The following is a 9010-nucleotide window of genomic DNA, read 5'->3' as shown; positions in this document are numbered from 1 at the left end:
TGTCTAAAGTTTAAAGAGGTCCACCTGAGACGGGTTTGAAAGTTGAGTCAGTATTCCAGATGTTTGGAAAGAGAGCATTCCAGAGGCAAGGAGCTGAAGATCTGAAGGTTGTATACTCCATGACAGTCAAACAGGGGGAAAGATGGTGAGACAGACAAAAGAAGAAGATCTGTGAGTACAAATGGTGTGCTGACATGCAGCAGTTGAAAGAGGGACTGGGGAGCAAGCTTTTAAAAGTAAGCAGCTGAATCTTAAACTCAATAAAATATTTAACTGGAGCCAACAGAGCTGCTGAAGTCTGAGCATAAAGTGACTAATGGAGGGACTTCTGGTGATGATGTGAGAACACTGGACCAACTGATGTTTATGAACGGGGGCAAAACCAAAATAAAGAAAAGTACAGTGATCAATGCAGTACGAAGGAACCTTAATCAAAGCTGCAGGAGAATAAAGATGTGATTCCAAACACGGAGGGTGGCGGGTGGTCGTGGTGGTGGGTTTAGTAGACATGTAGAGCTGGGTGTCATCAGCATAACAATGGAAACCAAGTCAAATGTAGCTCAGTTAATGTAAAACATGTTTTACGTTAACAATGTTGTAACTTTATTTTGGAAAGGTGCATTTTAAATAAAGTTCATGCTTTATTATAAGAATCATTGTTTTGTTTATTGTTGCTAGTTTTTGGTTGTTTATTTGCATGTTCGCAAGATCGCAGGAAACAAACTACCACTACCAAACGACATGGTATTATGACTGGAGACTGCTTATTGTTCCAGGTTGTTTGGGTTTCTCAATAAACCTATTTTACGCCTCTTTTTTACACTTTTACATCTCAGTTATCGGCGGACAGTTTCTGATAAAACTTTCCTCCTTGGCTGGTAACATGAAAATACTGCGACCTCCAGGGAGCTGACATTCATAAATAGACACAGACATGAAATGGAACCAAACTAAATGAACCTAGACCCAGCACTCTCAGACAAACACCAAAAATGCCTCATGAGTCCAGGACCATGACACCTAACAGACAAGCCGACTGCATTCGACATTTGTGTCCTTACTTCCACCTCTGGCAGAGTCCTAGAAAACTTTAGGATTGGTGGTGAATGCAGCCTTACAATCACTGCTACGTCCATAAGTAGAAAATCCAGATGATTTCTGATTCTAACCTGTGATTAACGCCCAGTTCTTCTTTCTTTTATGTTCCGTTTCACATTGAACCTGGAGGAAACATTTATTTTGAGTAGTTGTAATTACTGCTACAAGTTAACTGATTTTTCTAACAATAAAGACTTTAATGATTATCTTCCTCTGTATCACAGAGTCCAGGCAGAGGCGTGCATCTTTTCCATGTTGAGCTCCTAGCATGTATGGGCTGACACTTTCCATCAAACTTTACTGACGTGTATGACACAAAGGAGGCAAGTCTTTCGCCTAGCAGCCCATCGTATCCCATACTCCTCTGCTCTCTCGCCCAATTAAAAATGCATCAGGGAGTGGATTAGATGCATGGTCCTAGCTCTACTGTTCCAGACTGTGAAGCTGTCACAGGAATGGATAGGTTAAGGGGTGGGGGGTGGACAGACAGACTGGATGGAGGGAAGAAGAGGGATGGATGCGTAGCCCCCCCCTCACAAATCCTTCCTTTTTACTTCCTCTGTCACTTCTGAGCCCTCCCCCACCCTCAGTCACGTCTTTTATTTACGGTTCCTCCCTCAGTGGATTCATTCCTCACCTGTCTGTGGGCTTGAGTTTCCTGCAGCTTCCCTCCCATTCATTCTTGCATCCCCCCACTCTTTCTCTCCAGCTGTTTGCCTCTATGGCTCACTTTGCCTACCACTGATCTGCCTACATGTCATCCATCTTGTCCTTTTTTGCCATAAAAAATCATGCTTCCACACATTTGGCTGTTAGAGTAAATCAGACTGAGGGGGAAACACGTATGACGGATGTAAAGGATGCACTTATGTATGTGACACACTGTGAATCTGAGAAAAGCTCCAAGGGCACAATGTATGAAATTTGCTCTGAAGTGTAACGTGGCATCCTGACCCTAGGCTGTGAGGTCAAGGGTTAAAGCCCCATATGTTCAGTGTGACCAGTCCTTTCTAAAAGGTGTGTTCTTGTTGAATAGTCCAACTGATCAAATGTAGTCTGACCTGTAATATGTCGTGTCCCCAGTGTACACACACCCTGTGGGAATATCCTGCAGTGTTTGGCATCGTGGAGGTTTGGAGGTCAGTGCCTCATAGATAGGTGGGGGATATTTATCCAAATAACAATAATAAATAATACAATCTCAACCCTGTGTTTCCCCGCACAATGGTTTCTGGCTTCACCTCAGTATTAACTGTTGGATGAACTGTTCCTTTTAGTTTGTATAGAATCCTTTCAGTCAAGGGAAAGCAATGTTTTTAAGGCGCTGCACGGGTTCGCACACTCACACCTTTCTGATCTTTTAAATTGTACACTCCTGCAAGATCACTGAGGTCTGCGGATCAAATGCTCCTGGCTGTCCCGAGGTCCAGATTAAAGCACAGAGGTCGGCCTTTGCTGTGACTGCTCCTAAACCGTGGAACGGCCTCTTCACAGCAGCACCTCCCCAACACCGGACGCTTTTAAAACCCGTCAGAAAACCTACTTTTATTCCTTGGCTTATAAATCAGAACGAGTTTGTACTTCTATTGATTTTATGATCTCTAATTTTATGATTCTTTTTCTTAACTCTTATCAAATCTCTCTGTGTTTTTAGTTCTTTTAATTATCTTAACTGTACAGCAGCTTGGTCAACGGTTGTTGTTTTAAATGTGCTATTTAAATAAATTTGACTTTGAAAGGGCAGAGCAGAGGAGTGTAGTAAACTGGTCCTCATCATTGTCAGTCCAAAGTCCCTGTAAACAGACTTGAACAGCAGCTGAGTGACTCTGTGCTCAGCTCAGTGTGTCTGACACGGTGATATTAAAACTATCCCGTCTGTTTGACTTCACAAGTCACAGTCCTGTTTCTTCTGTTTCTTAATATTATTTATAATAGTTCCACTCGTAGATATTCACTAATATCTCGTAAGTTTAAAGCTGATCAGATCAGCGTGGGTCTCTGGAAATGATCCGATTGATCTTTAGCTTCTGGAACGTATCCAGCTCAGCAGGTGTTTATCAATCACTTTTTAAAGATCCTTACGTTTGTGTCTCAGCTCGGCCTCTCCCCGCGTACGTACAGTGACCATTCAGAGAGAAGCAGACAAAGTTGGGACTCGTCGTCGGGCTCAATCATAACCAGACCCAGCTCTCATGACTGCATGAAATGCAGTTAATGTTTTTTCGAGAGTACCTTTAACATTTCTGTTGCAATCAAAAGTCAAAGTGATCTAAAAATAGTAGCCAGACTTTTTCTTCCCCCTAAATAATAAATATAAAGTGACTGGATGCAACGCTAATAAAAGCGGATGATGCCTGGACATCCTGACAAAATGCTCCAGAATAAAATGAAATAAAATGAGTCCAGTTTTTTCATGTATATATGATTTAAAGCATATGCTGTTTGCAGCTGGAAGATATAATAGATGTCTTTGCCATCTACAACTCATGAAACTTTTATATATGTGTGCTCATACTTCTTGTATTTCATCATCTCATCAGCGTCATTTTCCGAGAAGAAAAACCCAACAGGTTAATACCTTTAGTGGGAAAGCATTCAGTCAGCATCCAGAGGACAGCAGCTCGTGGTGCTCGGTGGTGCTTCTCCTTCAGAGGAGGAGGGTGGTGTCTGCATAGGTTACATATACTGTAACATTTTCTCCACCAAACGCTCAAACCAGGGTTTTAGTCAGACCGAGCCAGCGGCGGGGTACAGCAGTAACTCCACCCCTCTCACGTACGCTCGCCGCCTTTGACATCCGCTCTATGCTCCTACGCCATCAGGTCCCAGCTCTAAGGAAATTTACATCTCTTTGAATGTGACGCTTAGAAAAAGAGAGCAGGGAAGAAGGAAGAGGAGGAAAAAAGAAGATAGGGAGGGCAGCGGAGGAAGCAGGTGATGGAAGGAAGGAGGAAGGAAGCTTTGGTGTGTGTGTTTGGGGGGCTGGTGATGGTGTGTGTTTGGGGGAGGGGGGTTGGGGGACTAGATTAAATTTTGCCGTCTAGAAAATGAGAAAAAAGGGCCCCCTCTATCTCTGGGAGTCTACTGGGGAGATCTTTATTCTGATTCTTGTTAGAATTGTTTATCACTGTGACAGAGCAGGCTGGGGTGGAGATAAAGGCAGTGCTCCATCACAGCGCTGACAGTGGTAGGACACGCGCTGGAATGAAAGGAGCCAGGGAAATATTATTAATAGATGCTGACTTGATTTGCCTCGATTGCACGTCAAGAAGTGGGGGCCAGGGCTTGATTGCAGCCCTATGAAGTTCTGTCCAAAAGGGAAGCTATTTTTCATTAAGTGATAGAAGTCTTCCCTCTCTCTGTCTCCTCTCCCCTTGCTTTCCAAGGAGCTGATAACATATGCAGTTTATTCTAAGCATGCTGATTTGTGTCAGTGCAGCAGAGAAGAAGACGAGTGGATGGAGGAGAAATCGGTAAGGAAAAACCCGGGGCCTTATCTCACCTTTCACCGTAGAAGCCGTCCTGCTGGTGTGATGCTATTTTTTGGTAAAAGAGGTAAGAACCCCGGCGTGGACAATCGGCCTATCACGGGCATCTGTAAAGCCACGCAGAGCTGCAGCACTCCCCTCCATCCCTCTCTCTCTTCTGACAACAGATAAAGAAGAAGTCTATAAAATGTGATTACACAGGCAACATGTTCATGGGCACAGATACGCCGGGGCACACTTTATTTTTAGAGTGTTGCATTACTAATGGATATACAGGAAGATGAGGATTTACACCCGCCCACGTACAATGCAGGCAGATATGAGCGCGCAGAGTCTATGCATCACATTTATGTGCAAAGCATAAAACAAGCCTCCCCTCCCCCCATCTCCTCCCCATCACCCCATCACTAAAAAAAGAAGCAGAGAAAAGAAAGAAATTGATTCAAAAAAGGATGAAATGCAGCTTTTTTTTTTGGCGTGTCTGCCATGCGGCGCAAACTTCTGAATTTAGGAGGTTCGGTGCAACTTTGCTTTTCATCTGTGTGTGTGTGTGTGAACATTTCCAGGCTGGAGGACGGCAAGAACCAAGAGAAAAGGCACCTTTAACCTGCTCCTGCTGGACTGCAGAGCTGACGGAGTGTGTGTGCAGCACAGACAGATGGAGGAGCCTGCAGCAGGGTGAGTTTTTCTTTTAACTTTGGAGTTATCAGAGAGAATAGACTCTCCGCACCTCCGTTCCTCCGCCTGTTTGCCCACATCGCTCTCTTTTTGTCTACTCCTCGCTCCGCTCGTGTGTAATTAAGTCGGCCGCAGATAATTTATGCGCTGATATCTCCATTGGTTGCTGGCATTCCTGCGAAAACCCTCAAAAATGTTTCTTTAATTGGATCCTATTGGCAGCACCCTCTTTGCCTTCTAACATTTACCATATGAAATTTTTAGATTGGTAAATATTTCCTCCAGTGGATCATCATATTGGGTTGCGTTTCCCCCTGATGCTGACATTTGCTGATAGTTTCATGTCGTTTTCAACATTGGACCATTTCCTTTCATTTTCTTCTATATGTTATGATTGTCTGCAGGTGACGTGGAGAAGAAACCAATGAAATTAGCAGTGAAGAGAAAGCTAAATGTCAGAATCTTCTGTGTTCTTTCAAAGCAATTATTCCTTAATGAAATAAAGCTGCACTGCTGGGTAAAATAACAAATGTTGACTGGTGATGTTTAAAGCTGTGTGTGTGTGTGTGTGTGTGTGTGTGTGTGTGTGTGTGTTTGCACAGGAGTGTGGGATTTCACTTAGCCCATTTAAATCTGAACTAATTCACTAAGAGCTCAAATGGGCTTGTTCTGCTAACTGAGGTCAACAGTTTCAAACGAGCTATTAAACGGCTCCTGTAAGTGACAAATCTTGGAGTGCAATTTGAGAGCCTCTTAAGGCGCCACTTTCTCTCCCCTGCACCCTAATAACTTCGCCAGATATGTGAGAACGCTATTAATTACGCCACTTAATGCCTCCGTGCCACACCCCGCACTCAGAGGAGCTCGACTTGTTTCCTTTCCTGATCCTCTGAAGTAGGTGGCGACTTCACCCAGAACAACGGGCGAATATTCATCGAATGTGTCGTTCGATTTTTCCCAGGATCGTTCTGCCCCCCGTCCTTCCTCAGATTCCTCACATTAAAATATGTCTGCGTAAATTGCAGCAGACACATCTGCATATTTGGTTTTCTGTAAAATGTGTGATTGCTCCTTCCATTAGCTGTGACAGTGTGTGTTAAGGCTGTGTGTCTCAGCGCTGAGCACAATGAATAATTGAACTGCCTTTGCAGTGAGGAAGAAAGAGGAAGATGTATCACTTATGTTGGATTTTGTCAGCCAGATAATGCCCCCCCCCCAAAAAAAATAAAATAAAATAAAATAAAATAAAATAAATAAAATAAAATAAAAATAGAGAACGTTTATTAGCCTCACAAACACTCTTTGTGCCACATGTAGAGACCAGCGCTGTCACATTTCGCTGTCTTCTTCTCTCTCTGGTACCTGCAGAATGACGTGCTCGTGTGTGTCATTGCGGTTCCTGGTCAATTTACAACGCAGCTCTATTAAGACAATTTGCCTCTAAGAAGCTCCCATTAGATCTGCAAATGGCTCGACTCTGAGCAGTGTTTTTCCAGCATCTCGTTATTAGCACGCTGCATTCATTATGTGTTATTGTGGCCTCCCCTCTGTGACCAGAAGTGGAATCTGGGTGTAATTCTATCAGCCAGCACAGAGAACATTTAGAGAATATTATTAAATATTATTAAACCAAATCTGTTTAGGAGCTGCTTTCAGACTGAATCTACACTCTTACATATGTGAGTCTAATGCAATTGAAACCAGCGCACAGAAATAAAGACGCACTTATTTTCAGGCCTTAAAATCCTCCAGCAGCCCGTGTGGTTCCACCACAGACAGGAAGTGGGCGGGATCAACCGGACGCGATAAACTATTCTCTACTTCCACGCGAGCGAACGCTCATTAATAAGGTGTGGTCAGTTTCATCAGTGAAGCGACTTGAAGAAAATATTTAAAGTGGAAAAGACAAAAAACATTTTAGTGTCAGAGGTGGCAGAAAAAAGATGGTAAACAGAAGTACGAATACTTGTGTCAGAAATACTCTGTAACCTGATAGTCTCTCAAGTGTATAAGAGCAAATCTTTGTGCCAAGCTAACTGAACCTCACGTCATATTTATACGAGGAAGCACAAACCTCGTTTCAGCTTCAAATTCTAATGAATGTACTCGGCTGCATCATACCATCCACAAAGCATCTGTACTTTTAATTCATTTACTGTGGGACGTAACAAAGTTATATTAAAATAAAGTAGAGTAACAGAGCTGGAGTGAATGTCTCTGTAAGCCAAGCTCAACACTACAAACTCAGGTCCTCATTTACAAGGACGTTAAAAAAGCCAGTGCACCGTTAACATGTTATTATCATCTCTCATGTAAACACATACTGATTTCATCTGTCTTCACTGCACAGAACTGATCACCAATAATCACGTGTCCTATCCAATGAGCTTCTGTGCACACTGTCGCAGAGACAGGTTTGACCTCTCACCAGTGAGAATGTTTTAGAAGTGTAATCAGCAAACGTAACAGTAAAAACTAACGTTGCAACATCTGGATTATCAAGAAGCAGAATTGTGAGTGATGTGAAACTAAATGATACATTTATAAGAAAATGATTCATCAGCCGTACACACACAGTCATAAGGACAGCTTCTGCTTTAATGAAAGGTGATGAAACGCTGTACAAGCAAAGTGCAAACACTGCTGATCCTCCTGCTTCGTCACAGGAACTTCTGTAGAAGTGGCTTCAAGTTTCCAAAGGTGACCTTTTCTCTGCCGTTCTGGTGAAAGAAAGAGAAACGACATTGTGTGATTGTCGCCGTCCTGAGAAACCACCAGTCACAAAAAACAAAAAGATGGGGAGGTAGCAGAGGAGGAAGAGGAGGAGGGCTTGTTTTTCTGGTTGTTATCTCCTCACTCTGCTGCAGCTGCCTTGCTGTACCGCACAAACACCTGCTGTCCTTCTGCAACACCAAGAGAAAAGTCAATTGCGCTGCGTGATAACCTGCACTCGTGTGTGCAGCGAGGAGAGACACCTTTGGACGTGGTTAAGATACTCTGACACCCTTCCTCCCCGTGCTTTGCTCTGCCACTCTGCCATTCCACCGTGTTTACTCACTATTTGTGATTTTGTTTTCCCCTCTCTGCGCTCACGCTTTGCTTTTTTGCCGCTGACTTTGATCTGGCTGTTCAGAAGTGTTTTTGAAACGCTCCCCCTCCCCGCCCCGAAAGTCCCGTCCTTTATTTTCCTCCAGAGCAGCGTCTTCAGAGGAGTACAAGCGTCCAATTCTGTCACAATTCTCTGTCGCCTTTTTGTGCGCTTGTGCTGGAGTGTGTCTCTGTATGTGGGCTTCTGCAAAACAGCAAGAGAAGCTGACTACACAATAGCCGTGTGACTTTACAATAGCGACTGTGGCTTTATCTTGACAGGAACGGAGGCCCCTTTTGTCTGTCGCGGGCACTGGCGTCAAAGGGCTCCGTGTCCAAGAGCGTGGCGTCCCTGCGAAGGACTCTGCCTACGACAGCGTAGGAACGCTCCATCTGACACTGGCGACGTCCCGCCCTCACAAGTTACAGAGAAAGAAAAAGTGAGCGGGTGAGGGGCTCATTAGCTGATCCTTGAAGGATCTTCTTGAAGCTCTTCAGATCATTTCTGAGAGCCTTCCAGTGTGTTTCATCTGTGATGCTCCCTGAACATCCTCAGAGTGTCACAGCACAACTGCAGTGACAGAGAGGGAAATGTTTGTGCAGCATCTTCCTGTGGAATGAACCATCAGAGTTTATCATGGCCACAGTGAGACGTCAGT

Source organism: Aulonocara sp. 'chitande type north' Nkhata Bay, linkage group LG19, assembly GCF_057382095.1.
Source record: "Aulonocara sp. 'chitande type north' Nkhata Bay isolate Kocher_YH1m ecotype deep benthic linkage group LG19, A_spYH_male_GT1.1, whole genome shotgun sequence".
Classification (NCBI taxonomy): Eukaryota; Metazoa; Chordata; class Actinopteri; order Cichliformes; family Cichlidae; genus Aulonocara; species Aulonocara sp. 'chitande type north' Nkhata Bay.
This window is presented reverse-complemented; position numbering follows the sequence as displayed.